This window comes from Aegilops tauschii, chromosome 7 (genome assembly GCF_002575655.3).
Source record: "Aegilops tauschii subsp. strangulata cultivar AL8/78 chromosome 7, Aet v6.0, whole genome shotgun sequence".
NCBI lineage: Eukaryota > Viridiplantae > Streptophyta > Magnoliopsida > Poales > Poaceae > Aegilops > Aegilops tauschii.
Window position 1 is genome coordinate 378001053 of NC_053041.3, and position 12938 is coordinate 378013990.

General features: G+C 43.5%; 1 long non-coding RNA gene across 9 annotated transcripts; it reads right to left on the bottom strand.

The window, feature by feature from the left end:
- Positions 1 to 1714: 1714 nt before the first annotated feature.
- LOC109755828 (uncharacterized) lies at positions 1715 to 8044 on the bottom strand. 9 transcript variants are annotated; one of them, XR_012188936.1, is made up of 11 exons: positions 7411 to 8044; positions 7225 to 7327; positions 6653 to 6762; positions 5250 to 5384; positions 5058 to 5175; positions 4505 to 4548; positions 4352 to 4382; positions 4103 to 4179; positions 3392 to 3514; positions 2778 to 2845; positions 1715 to 2214 (listed from the first exon to the last, which is right to left on the bottom strand). It is a non-coding gene; the product is annotated as an uncharacterized lncRNA (long non-coding RNA). The 9 variants fall into 9 exon arrangements; XR_012188938.1 differs by having other exon boundaries at positions 6653 to 6754; positions 7411 to 8004; XR_012188939.1 differs by lacking the exon at positions 6653 to 6762 and having other exon boundaries at positions 7411 to 8004.
- Positions 8045 to 12938: the final 4894 nt, after the last annotated feature.

The following is a 12938-nucleotide window of genomic DNA, read 5'->3' on the forward strand; positions in this document are numbered from 1 at the left end:
TTTTGTTAAGCCACTTGGCTACTTTGTAAGCTGGCAACAGCCGATGTACAATTTTCTTTTCGGGCGTATCATTGCATTGATAGAAGAAGTTAGAATGAGTACAACAGGTGGTACAACACATGACACGGACGCAAGGGGTGTGAACATGGTACCCGAAGCGGAGAGATGTAAGATACTCGACCCAAGCAAAGAGGAACACAGCTAAACTCGCCGACCAGAGAGGCAATCCAACCAACAACTAAATAACCAAAAGCTCCGAATCTAGCACCAAGGACGCCACGAGCAACCAAGACAACGCCTTCAAGAAGGAGAATGACACCGAGACGTCATCGTCGCCCGATCCGGAAATCCTAACCTAGGGTTTCCTCTGATGCTCGAAGAGGGGCACAGAAAAACGACCATGGCAGCGCCTCCAAGAAGGGTACGACACCCACGGGTGCCGCCGCTACCAGCATAAGATGCAGTGATTTCTCCCTGGCCAATTCCGAGCAATCCCAAGACGTCGGAACACGAATCAGAGAGGAGGTCGTCGCGCATTTGCTGGAGTTGCGACTACAGGAAGGTGAGCCACGCACAACGCCGTAGGAGGCATCGGGCGCCGCTGGACGTGCGAACTCCGAAGGAGGGCAAAGTTGCGTGGCTATGCGAAATGAGAGGCGGCGGGTATGGGACAGTAGCCATATCCCCGGACGAGACAGGATCTGGAAGGGAGCGCAGACCTGGGCCACCCAGAACCAGAGCAGCAGGGCGCCGGCGGACCTAGGAGCTGGAAGGGGACGCAGCTCCTGGAGCAATGTCGGAGACGAAGATGCACCGGGATGGACGGCCAACCAAGTAACCGGTAGGGTGGTGGTGGAGCGGAGACACCGAGGAGCTAGTGAGCCAAAGGAGCCGGAAATAGCGCAGCTCCTAGGGCTTGCTGGGTCTGAGGGCGCGCCGGCCAACCATGAACACAGGAAAGGGACGCAGGTCCATGGCCGCCGGGCAGAAGCCGCCCCTGCGGGGTGGTGGTGGGTGGCGGTGGTGTTGAAGGGATCTCGCGCGCAGCCACACTCCTGATCGGCGAGCTGCAAGAAACAGGCATTGTCGGCAGGACAAGCCGGCTCCATGGCCGCCTCCCAAAGAGGCCGGTCCGAAGCTCGAGTAGGGGAAGGGGTGGGTCGGGGGAGGGGGTAGCCGCAGCAAGTAGGGCGCGCCCGGCCGCCATGGTCGGCTGGCCGAAAAGCACCGTCACCCGCTGGGAGGAGCACCCAAATCGCGTCTGGGGCGAACGGGAGCCCCGGCCGCGGCAAGCCATCCGCACCGCCAGCGAGCAAGGGAAGCCGGGGGAGGCCGCTGCAGTCGCCGGTGGAGTTTGCCGGAGCCGCCAAACCAGATCTAGGCAGGTGGCAGAGGGCGGGGGATTGGGGCTCGAGGAAGGAGAAACGGCCCCGCCATCCCAAGGCCCAGCGCGGCTTCGCCGGCCGGCCCTCTGGCGGCGGCGATGCGGGGTGGGCGGACGGTGGGTGCCCCGCCGACGGCGGCTAGGGTTTCCCCCGAGTTGCCCGGCTCGGGGCAACGCGGGGGTCGGGCTCGACGCGGTAGCCGGTGTACAGTTTTCCCCCTTCTAAATGCAATAGCAGAGCTCCTGCTGACTTTGGTCAAAAGAAAAAAAAAGTGGTGTGCAGATAAAACACATTCAAAGAATGGACGGAAAGGACTGGGTGGTGCCAAGTAAAGAAATGAACCTTTCAGTTTCCTTTTTTGATCTAGATAACACATACATTCAATTCTTGAGAATCTTATTATATAGATGCATCATGTGAGAAAGAAACTAAAATGCCATCACAGGCAACACACAACAATATAATGCCATCGACAGAAGCATCTTGTTGCATGGCAACATAAGATACAACAATAGAAATTGCTGCATGTTACGAGCGGCGGCGTGCCATTGATGCCTCCCTCTAACCGTGCGGCGAGTGCGAGAGGAGCACACTCACCTCATCCGTTGTGTGCTTCATAAAAATACGTACATTTAGATGAGTCATTACGGACGGCAATGACACTTCGGGACACGCCGTCGATGAAGACGGCAGAGATGTTGACCTTGGTCTGGAGGTCCCTGATGGCAGCCCTGGTCCCCTCAATGGTGAACGGCTCCACATCGTTGGCATCCTGGGTCCTCAGCTGCACGCACTTCTTCTCGTAGGGTAGCCGGACGCGCTGCCCTGCCTGCAAATGCACTCCAGTTCATATTCTTTGGCTTGAATTAAGCGCACGCAGTACCCAAGAGAACCATTTGATAAGCAAGTTCTAATATCAAGTCAATGATAATTAACAAAAATAAATACTCCATCCGTCTCAAAATTCTTGTCTTAGATTTGTCTAGATCCAGAATGAAAGGGGTGATCTCGTAGTTCTTGGTCTGTGAAGATGCGTTGTTAGGTGCTCCATTTTCCCATTGAGGACGAACCTCAACCTGTGCTCGAGAGATAGCTCTCCATACACTGATAAGGGATGTATGGATTCTCGAGAAGAGAGGAGCCGTGGTGCCCCCCCCCCCCCCCCCCCCCCGGACCGCCCGGATCCGGGACAGAGGGAGTACAATGGTGCCTTTAGGTGTATTTGACAGCGAATAATAAGGAATTTTAAGTAGAAGTACTCGGTAACAAGCCATCATCAGCTACAAAGTAATGCTAGAACTGTCATTGCCATATAAAAAGGATCAGGTGTATTTCCAATAAGAATTCACTTTTATTTCATTTGTCAAGAAGTAGAACTGAAGATGGGAATACCTCTTATATCGCATATTTCTTCACCGAAGTGTTGTAGCATGCAATGCAAGCAAGACATAGTTGATCTCCTTACACCAAAAGTTCAACAAATCAGTTTGCAAACAAAGAATCTGAGATAAAGTTCCAACTAATATGGTATAACCTTTTCTTAGTTAACACAAGAATAAAAGAAAAATGATATCCGCATGAACAACAGCAGAAGAGAAAGCCTAAAATGTTTTCTTCAAACTAATGACCCAAAGTACTGAAGTAACCTCTAAAATTCTTCTTGCACAACTGAATTGTCCTATCTTTTAACCGCAAAAAGAAGAATGACAGTATCGACTATACCTTGCCTACAATATGATATCAAATATGGCTAGGACCATACATAATTACCAACATTAAAATCTTGGAGTGGTCACTCTCATGATATGTGTTGCACAACACATAACTGATTTAAAGCTTGAGGCAAAAATTGATAGTATATATGAAATATTAAGACTACATAGCTGATTTATCTGGACATCAGTATGTACAGAAGGTGTCATATATAAAACATACAGAATGAGAATAATAGCTATTAATCTCAAAACTTAATCAGCAAACACAAACACGGTAATGCTAGCTAGTACCCTTGAAATAAATAGGGGTATTCAAGATGGGATGGGACTCGTCATCAAATGGATCTATAAATGCATCATGGATGACCGGCCTCGCTCTTCTTGTTTAATGAGACAGAAGTTCAGATTCTGAAACTGCATGGGCACTTGTTTAGTTCAGTGCAAGACAAAAGTAACAATCCATTCAGCAAAAGCCAATCCGAGGTAGTACACCTTATCTATCTATCTATCTATCCTAGTTTTACTCGCACACAAAATCTACATATCCCCTTTTTCTTTCGAGAGAATTCTATTTCCACCTTGTCGATCGACACAGGGTCTACATGTACAAATCTGGTTTGTGCGGCTTAGTAAAACAAATAAATTTAGATGGCCACATGCTAAGGATTTTTCACAGATAATTAATATCTGATTGATATTTGGAACCCTATCTAAAATACAGGAAATCAGATGAGTCAGTTTCGCACCTTACTCTCTTCTAATGCAAAAAACACTAAAATAGATCTTTGTACTTTCGATTAACACTGAACCATTATTTATACTAATAAAGCATTTTCGTTCGAAAATAGACCATTGTATTTGTAAAAATACAATGGCGCATCTGTTTTACTTATGCAAGGCCTAGCTGTTATGCTGAAGCATAGTCTAATCAGACTGATGAAGGTAACGTGCGGCAAGCTAACATTTTAATATAGTTCTCTAGCTAATACTTCAATTCCAAACCTGGTTAAAAGAATCAATCCTTTGTAGCAGGGAGGGGATATGTTGCTCTGGCAAACCGTCCTAGCCTTGTGGCCCTCCTGAAAGACAATGGAACAAATATTAACATGTTTTCTGTGAGGGCATTCATAGGTAAGATAAGATTGACAAAAAAGCTTTAATTGTAGAAGATGGCATATGTACCCTTTTTAACACTCTAGCATAGCTCTACAAATCTAGTGAAAATAAAGCTCGACGGTATAATGTACTCACATTAAGGCTGGAAGGCTGGAAGCTCTGGTAACTTATCAAATAAAAGCAAACAAATTTAGTATTGTAAGATACAAATGTAGTGGACATAAACCTGACACCTAGTGTACCATGTTGACATAATAATAAGAAAAATAAGATAAATGGGAGAATCACCTCAAACGACACCTTACTCACAAGCTAACCAACAAGCGCATAAGCTGAATTTGTAGGAGGACGACAATGAGAAAGATAAGTAAGTCTCCAGAGGAGGTGTGCACCAAAACGAAGTTCAAGACAAAAACATAAATGGAGGAAGAGAAGTGTGAGTGTGACCCTATCCATCACTCACATCTAACACACAGACTGAATATTCAAGTGTCATGTTAGTCACAGTAACTCAATACATTTATATTGAAAATAACAGAGCAAATGCAAGCAAGCTATCTAAGAATCAGGCAAACTCTATTTTATCTAATGAAGAGGATCTCTAATTAATTGTTTGAATTTTTCTGTAGGCTTTGATTGCCATGTTTGAAGCAATAACTAACACACAAGTGAATGGTATATCTCTCTTCTTCTTATCACCGGCCACTTCACTAATTCAATTCTCCAGAATAAAAATAACCAGATGTATGCGTACCGAAACACATAGAAATACTACACAACAGCTTTTTCCAAAGGTAAACCATAATGCATACAAATGGGAGCGGAGAAAGTGATCATATACCTATGAATACATAAATACACTCTCTATAGCTTCTAGAAATATGTATCCCGAGTGGACGCCTTTGCTTTGAGCAATTTTTTCAGTCCATCACAACTTCTTCAGTTTTTCGTTGTAAACCCTACACGGAGCAAGCTTGCATAACTACGAAGTTATTTTGAAGCCACGAGAAAGGAAATAAATGTGAAAATTGACCATTTTCTTGCTTCTGATTTAAAGTCGGGAGTTTATGCATCTCATATTCTTTCCATTTTCCTTCCTTCTTCAGCTAGTTAATATATACACACCGTTCAAGTCCTTGAAGAAACCACGAGCTTACAGAAAGAAGATCTACAAACAGTCAAAGAGTAACCTGAAGCACTTCCTTTTCACAAGTAACCTCCAAGGTCTAATGCATTTCTATTTTTCAATGGTGATTTTGTTCAATAAACTCAGAACTTTACACATTATTATGATGGTTTTGCATAGAATATATACTTCATATTTCTCCTTGCATAGAATATTAGTAAGTGGGCTTATTCACTGTAATATAGATAAATAGATAAGTAATAATCGCTTGAACTTTGAAACTCAAAAGTAAGGTGCTGATTAACATCCTTTGGGTAAAACACCATGAGAATAACAGTAAGTGGGCTTCGACCCAAAGGCATTTTTTCTCGCATCAATATCGAATCCAGTGCACTGATTGCCTTCTCTGTACCTATCTTTAGCATATTTGCTAGCCCTGAAATCTGTAGGGAATTTTTTAAGACGCAAACAATGATAAAAAAGCATGAAGCACAGTACAACGGAATTAGCTCACTCCTTCGTATGTCTCTGGTCAGTGTCAAAGCAATCTTCTTTAATTCCAAAGGCAAGTTCTTGTACAAAAATCATCATTGAAGCAATCATATCAGAAATTCGTGAAACTGATTTGTAGTGTGTACAGCAAAAGAACAAGGAAAAAAGGACCATAAATGAGCATCCAGCAACTGATTTTCATTCAAACGTCAGTGGCCAAATACTTCGTATCTGAGCGCCAAATGGCCACTTGAATGAATACAAATTTGAGAAAGGAACAGAAACATACCAGGAAACACTGGTACAACAGAAACAATGTCAGATATGTACCCACATCCATCACAGATTAGAATGTATATTGCAGTTGCAGAGTTGTAAAACTAATTACTAAGGCTCAGATTAGAATGTATATTGTAGTTGCAGAGTTGTAAAACTAATTACTAAGGCTGCAAGGAAAAAAGGGAAATATTTTCATCAGTTCGAGGGAAGATATTTCATCACCAAAATTAGTTCCATAAGACTAGATCAACCTAGATGAAAGTAGGCAAACAAAGATATAATTAAATCAACACAAAGTAGTCTCTAATTTTTTTTACTTTTAGAGTTGCATAAGTGGAGAACCGGATTGACATATTTTCTTCAGAAAATTCATATGGAGAAACCACAACGAAAGGGTTTTGGTCAAACAAACATCATGTCCAGCAATTCCTTTCATATAATAACTATTGGTGAGAAAAAAGTGAGCAAGTAAATTATAAATGACGAGAACAATTGCTAATTAAAGAACATGCAACCAATCTTATAACAGGAGAGCTTACATCTTTTCCGAAGCCACAGTTGTTGTTGGGTTTGAGCTCCTGAAGCCGCTTCCTCAAGTAGTCCAGCTCAACTATCAACTTCTTGATCTCCTCGCATTTTTACTTATTCTCTTTTAATTATAACAGAGCTCGGTTACATCTACCATGTCCAACTAATACTCTATGCTTCACTACATTACGACTTTTGACAATCTACCAGCCAAAAAAACAATCTTATTTCTCAGTATGGTGATGGACTGAGCATTCCATAGCATCATATCATTCTGCTTTATTCAAACCGATATTGATTTGCATATATGAAAGTAGAATAGACAAACCGTAGAGCAACTGAATATTTGATGACTTTCTCAATGGTTCAGCACGTTGCAGAAGTACACTCTTTTTTGTGTGTGAATGATTCACAGAGTTCTGCTATGGGTATTATTCTTGACACTTTAGCTCAGGAGACAACTTTCTGACCTAAATCACTCATTTACGAAGTATGAACAATAAACACAGCCAGTGACAATCTAGTTTTATGCCTTAAAAGCCCAATTCACATCTCAGAAGAGTTTGACCAAATATATACATACCTTCATTCGGTGAGAATGCAAGTTCTTTAGTGCCTCAGGAACATCCGGAAAAAAAAACTCCTTCCAATTCTTTCCATTCAAATCCAGTCCTCCATATATGACCCTGGAATTACATTAGAACATAACTCCATCGAATCAAAAGATATATGTTCCAGCACTGGAATGGAATATCAAAGGTACAAGCACCTCCATCATGGATCCGTGGAGAAGAGGGGATCCTCGACGAGCTCCTCTCCTGGAGGCACGATGAGGATCTACGACGGCATGCTAGTCAAGGATGCCACCTCGCCTCCAACTCACGCAGGTCGCGCACGCCCATATCGCGCACTACCGGCCACCGGTTCTCCAGACCGCGCCCGGCCGCCGTGCCGGCCTCTCTCTTCTCTGCACGTGACGGCCTTGGAGTCCACCCCCATGACGCGCTGATCTGGTCCACCATCGTCGACCGCTGCTGCACCTCCACTGCTTGCCGTTGACCTATTATGCGCGAGCCGGCGAGGTCCTTGTCCCTATAGCCGATGTGTAGGCACACAGCAGAAGACGAAGGCGATGATGAGGCGTGTCGGCGCAGATCTAGCTCCCCGTCGCGATGGCCGGTTAGCGGACGAGAGGGAGGCCGACGGCACAAAGCAGATGAGCGGGTGGGAAGAGGTGATGAGGGCCTCGGGGTGTGACGGAAGGACGGTAGACGGGCAGAGGAGGTGGCAAGGTTGGGGCAGAGGTAGGCGGCGGCGGCGGCAGAACTGGGGAAGACGAGAAGAAGCGTTTCCGGGGGAGAGCGTGTGGACCGGCGAGATTTTTTTTTTTGAGGACGCACAACAGGCCCAATCGCGCACGCCACTCTTTTCCTCCGTCTCCCAATCGTCCGAAAATACTTGTCATCAAAATAGATAAAAAGAGATATATCTAAAACTAAAATACATCTAAATACATCTTCTTTATCCATTTTGATACATCTCCTTATGATAAGTATTTTCAGACTAGGATTTTCTTTTTGTCTCGTAGCTTTGCCTACGTGGACACAACAAGAGCACGCCCATGCCGCACACGTTAATGTTTTTAATGCGAGAAATCATTTCATGATGCGGTTGTGCATCAAGAACTTTCTTTAGCATTAACAAGTAGTTTATTGACTATCACACTGGTCTTTGTTTCTTTTGCAAACATACAATGGCACGGGGTTATTTGCAAGAGCTCTTATACAGCGCCTTCAACGCCAGTTCGCAAGATGGCGCTTGCGCGAAGGTTGCTGTTGGCCGGCCCAGTGTACGCACACAACTCTTGAGTCATGAGATCTACCACATAGTCCAGTACGACCTGATTCGCGTGAAGGTCGCTGTGGAAAAGTTCACGAATTTGAAAAAAAAATCGGGGATCTGAAAAAAGTTCTTCGATTTTACAAAAAAAAAACCATGAATTCAGAAAAAGTTCATGAATTTCAAAAAAATCATGAATTAAAAAAAGCTAAAGATTTGAAAAAAATTGCAAAATTGCAAAATATCATGAATTTTAAAAATATTCATGAATTCGAATAAGTTCATAGTTATTTTGAAAAAAAGTTCACAGGCTTCCAAAAAGTTCATCGATTTTGAAAAAAGATCATGAATTCAGAAAAGTCAAAGTGATTTTGAAAAACATGTCCGCAGATTTGAAAAGCATTCATCGATTTTGGAAAAGTCTGCAAATTTGAAGAAAAGTTCGTGAATTAAAAAAACACGGATTTTTAAAAGAGTTTGCAAAATAAAAAACTTCAGGATTTTTTAAAAAAAGTTCATGATTTTGAAAAAAAGTTCACGAGTTCAAAAAGTTCCTGGTGTTCCAGAGAAAAATTCACGGGTTTGAAAAAAGGTTATCAGTTTGAACAAAAATTATGAATTTGAAAAAAGTTTGTCAATTTTGAAAAAATATCAGTTATGAAGCAAAAAGCACACAAATTTGAGAAAATTTCACGAATTTGGGAAAAATAGTTACAAAAATGTTATAAAAAATACTAAAAAAAGTTCACGGATTTGAAAAAAGTTCATGAAAGTTGAAAAGAATCACTAGAAAGTTAGCAAACAACTCACAAGAAGTTCATAGATTTTAAAATGTTTGTGAAATTTGAAAAAAGTTCACGAAGTTGAAAAAAAGATTCACAAATTTGAGAAACTTCATGAATTTGAAAAAACTGAAAAAATTTCATGCATTTAAAATAATAATATTAAAAGAAGCAGGAAGAAGAAAAAAGAAAATAAAAAACCGAGTAAAAACTTAGGAAAAAAACAGCCAAACAAAGCCGAAGAAAAGGAAAACCAGAATCTTTATTTTTAACATTACATTTGACGCATAACAAAAGAATAACTTAGACACATGATGTGAAGTCTCCCAGGTTGACATCACTCTAGTGCTGAAACGTGAGCTTTGTAGTTCGAGTCTCAAATACGCCCATTTTTTGTATGTTGAAAAAAGAAAAAGAAAATGGGCCAAGCCCAATGCAGGGGGGGTGCGCCGGTTTGCACAATAGCCTAGAACCGGCACTAAAGGCGTCGAATAGGAATTTAGGTTATTTATAGGCTTCTCTCTTTATTTACGGTAGGTACGGTCTAGACAACTATTGCTGATAATACCTTGCCATGTGATATATGGGCCACATTATTCTGTTCCCTTGTCTATAAGCACTCAATTAGATGGAAGTACAACATTTAAGTTACCATTCCCCTATAGGGGTTTCATCCATCCCCAGAGCAACATCTCTAGCATGTTCTTCCAAAGCAAAGTAGGAGCCAAAGCTAGTGGACATAACGTTTGGTATCACATAGTAGAACTATTTCCGATGGAGTTTACCCTCTCTTATCTCGACATATAGTTTCCATCTTGTTCTTGTTATATGTTTCCCGACATATAGTTATCATCTTGATCACACCTATAGAACTCTTTGTAATGTAGTTGACTCTCTCTTAGGCAATTATGGAGTGTCATACATGCAACTAGTATGTGGGTTTGCTTCTCTGTTGGGTAACTTGTGTCAGGTAGTAAAGGACGTAATTTTATTTACAAAACACCAAAGGAGCGCTTAGTGATATTTTAAAGTGATGAATGAGCATGATTAAATATTCTTTTTTTCACTTGGCCGACAACCTTGTCAAAACTCTACCAAATGGTACTTTTGTCCCCTGTATGAAGGTAGATATACAATCTCATTGGGATACCCTGAATCAACAGAAACAATATTTCCCTAAACACTAAAATAGTTAAAAGCAATGAAAATGGGGTGATATCATTTTAGTGAACAAAAATTCACAAGTGAACCAGCGGGTGGACGTGGAAATACTTTATCATCATATCTATAAAAACCCTTGCGTCATGTGCAGATCCTAGCCATTGGCGACTATCGTTGTGAATCACATGTCAAAGTCACACACGACCATCATCTATTGTGTCGGATATCCAGACCGTCCAACATGGTTAACAATCCCATAGGCCAACACAACAACACATATGTGTGCCCCATCAATTGCATCGATGCAATTGTTAGATTCATGCCATAATATGGAGTCTTAAAGCTTTTCATGCAAAGTTGGGAACAATTGATCTCTTGGTTTGTTGTTACCCGTAGCTAAACATACCAAAAATGCAATACATCTTCAAACTTACGCCGAATAGTTCCAGTGGAGCACTAGCGATTCTCAACTTGACTCACTAGTTGATGGTTTCCAACAATCCACAAGAGCCCATGTTGTATGCGGTGTCGTGTAACAATCCTTGCATCACTAAGAATTTCAACAATACATCGACTATCCCCCTACTTGTTGGGGAACGTAGCATGCAATTTCAAAAAAAAATTCCTACGCTCACGCAAGATCTATCTAGGAGATGCATAGCAACGAGAAGGGGAGAGTGTGTCCACATACCCTCGTAGACCGAAAGCTGAAGCGTTAGATTAACGCGGTTGATGTAGTCGAATGTCTTCACGATCCAACCGGTCCAAGTACCGAACGTACGACACCTCCGTGTTCAGCACACGTTCAGCTCGATGACGTCCCTCGAACTCTTGATCCAGTAGAGGGTCGAGGGAGAGTTCCGTCAGCACGACGGCGTGGCGATGGTGATGGTGATGTGATCCACGCAGGGCTTCACCTAACCACTACGACGTTATGACCGAAGAGTAAACTGTGGAGGGGAGCACCGCACATGGCTAAGAGAATTCTTGGTGTGTCTTTGGGGTGCCCCTGCCCACGTATATAAAGGAGGGGGGGAGAGGCCGGCGGCCAGGAGGGGCGCACCATGGGGGGAGTCCTACTTGGACTCCTAGTCCAAGTAGGATTCGCCCCCCTTTTCCTTTCTTCCACCAGAGGGAATAAGGGAAAGGGAAGGGGGGGCGCCGCCCCCTCCTCCTTGTCCTATTCGGACTCCCAAGGAGGGGGGCGTGCGGCCACCTCCGCAGGCTTCCCTCTCTCTCCCTTAGGCCCATGTTGGCCCAACACTTCCCCGGGGGGTTCCGGTAACCCCTCAGTACTCCGGTAAAATACCTGAATCACTCGGAACCATTCCGATGTCCGAATACAACCTTCCAATATATGAATATTTACCTCTCGACCATTTCGAGACTCCTCGTCATGTATGTGATCTCATTCGGGACTCTGAACAAACTTCTTTCACCAAAACACATAACACATAATACAAATCGGCATCAAACGTTAAGCGTGCGGACCCTACGGGTTCGAGAACTATGTAGACATGACCGAGACACATCTCCGGTCAATAACCAATATCGGAACCTGGATTCTCATATTGGTTCCTACACATTCTACAAAGATCTTTATCGGTCAAACCGCATAACAACATACGTCATTCCCTTTGTCATCGGTATGTTACTTGCCCGAGATTCGATCGTCAGCATCCTCATACCTAGTTCAATCTCGTTACCGGCAAGTCTCTTTACTCGTTCCGTAATGCATAATCCCGTAACTAACTCATTAGTTACATTGCTTGCTGTTTGGGAACGTAGTAATTTCAAAAAAATTCCTACGCACACGCAAGATCATGGTGATGCATAGCAACGAGAGGGTATAGTGTGTCCACGTACCCTCGTAGACCGAAAGTGGAAGCGTTAGCACAACGCGGTTGATGTAGTCGTACGTCTTCACGATCTGACCGATCAAGTACCAAACGCACGGCACCTCCGAGTTCAGCACACGTTGAACTCGATGACGTCCCTCGAACTCTGATCCAACCGAGCTTTGAGGGAGAGTTCCGTCAGCACGACGGCGTGGTGACGATGATGATGTTCTACCGACGCAGGGCTTCGCCTAAGCACCGCTACGATATGACCGAGGTGGATTATGGTGAAGGGGGGCACTGCACACGGCTAAGAGATCCAAGGGATCAATTATTGTGTCTATGGGGTGCCCCCTGCCCCCGTATATAAAGGAGCAAGGTAGAGGCCGGCCCTAGAGGGGGCGCGCCAAGTGTGGGGAGTCCTACTAGGACTCCCAAGTCCTAGTAGGATTCCCCTTTCCTTTCCGGAGTAGGAGAGAAGGAAAGAGGGGGAGAGCGAGAAGGAAAAGGGGGCTGCACTGTAACACCCCGCATGTACCTTTCCGTATTTGTAACTCCGACTCTTGCCATTTTCGGCCATGTGATATGATATTCCCTCCGTGGTCGGGTTTTGTCTTTCGTTTTGCATTTTGCCATGCCATCTTTCCAGTGGTGTATGCCATGTATTTTTGTGATCT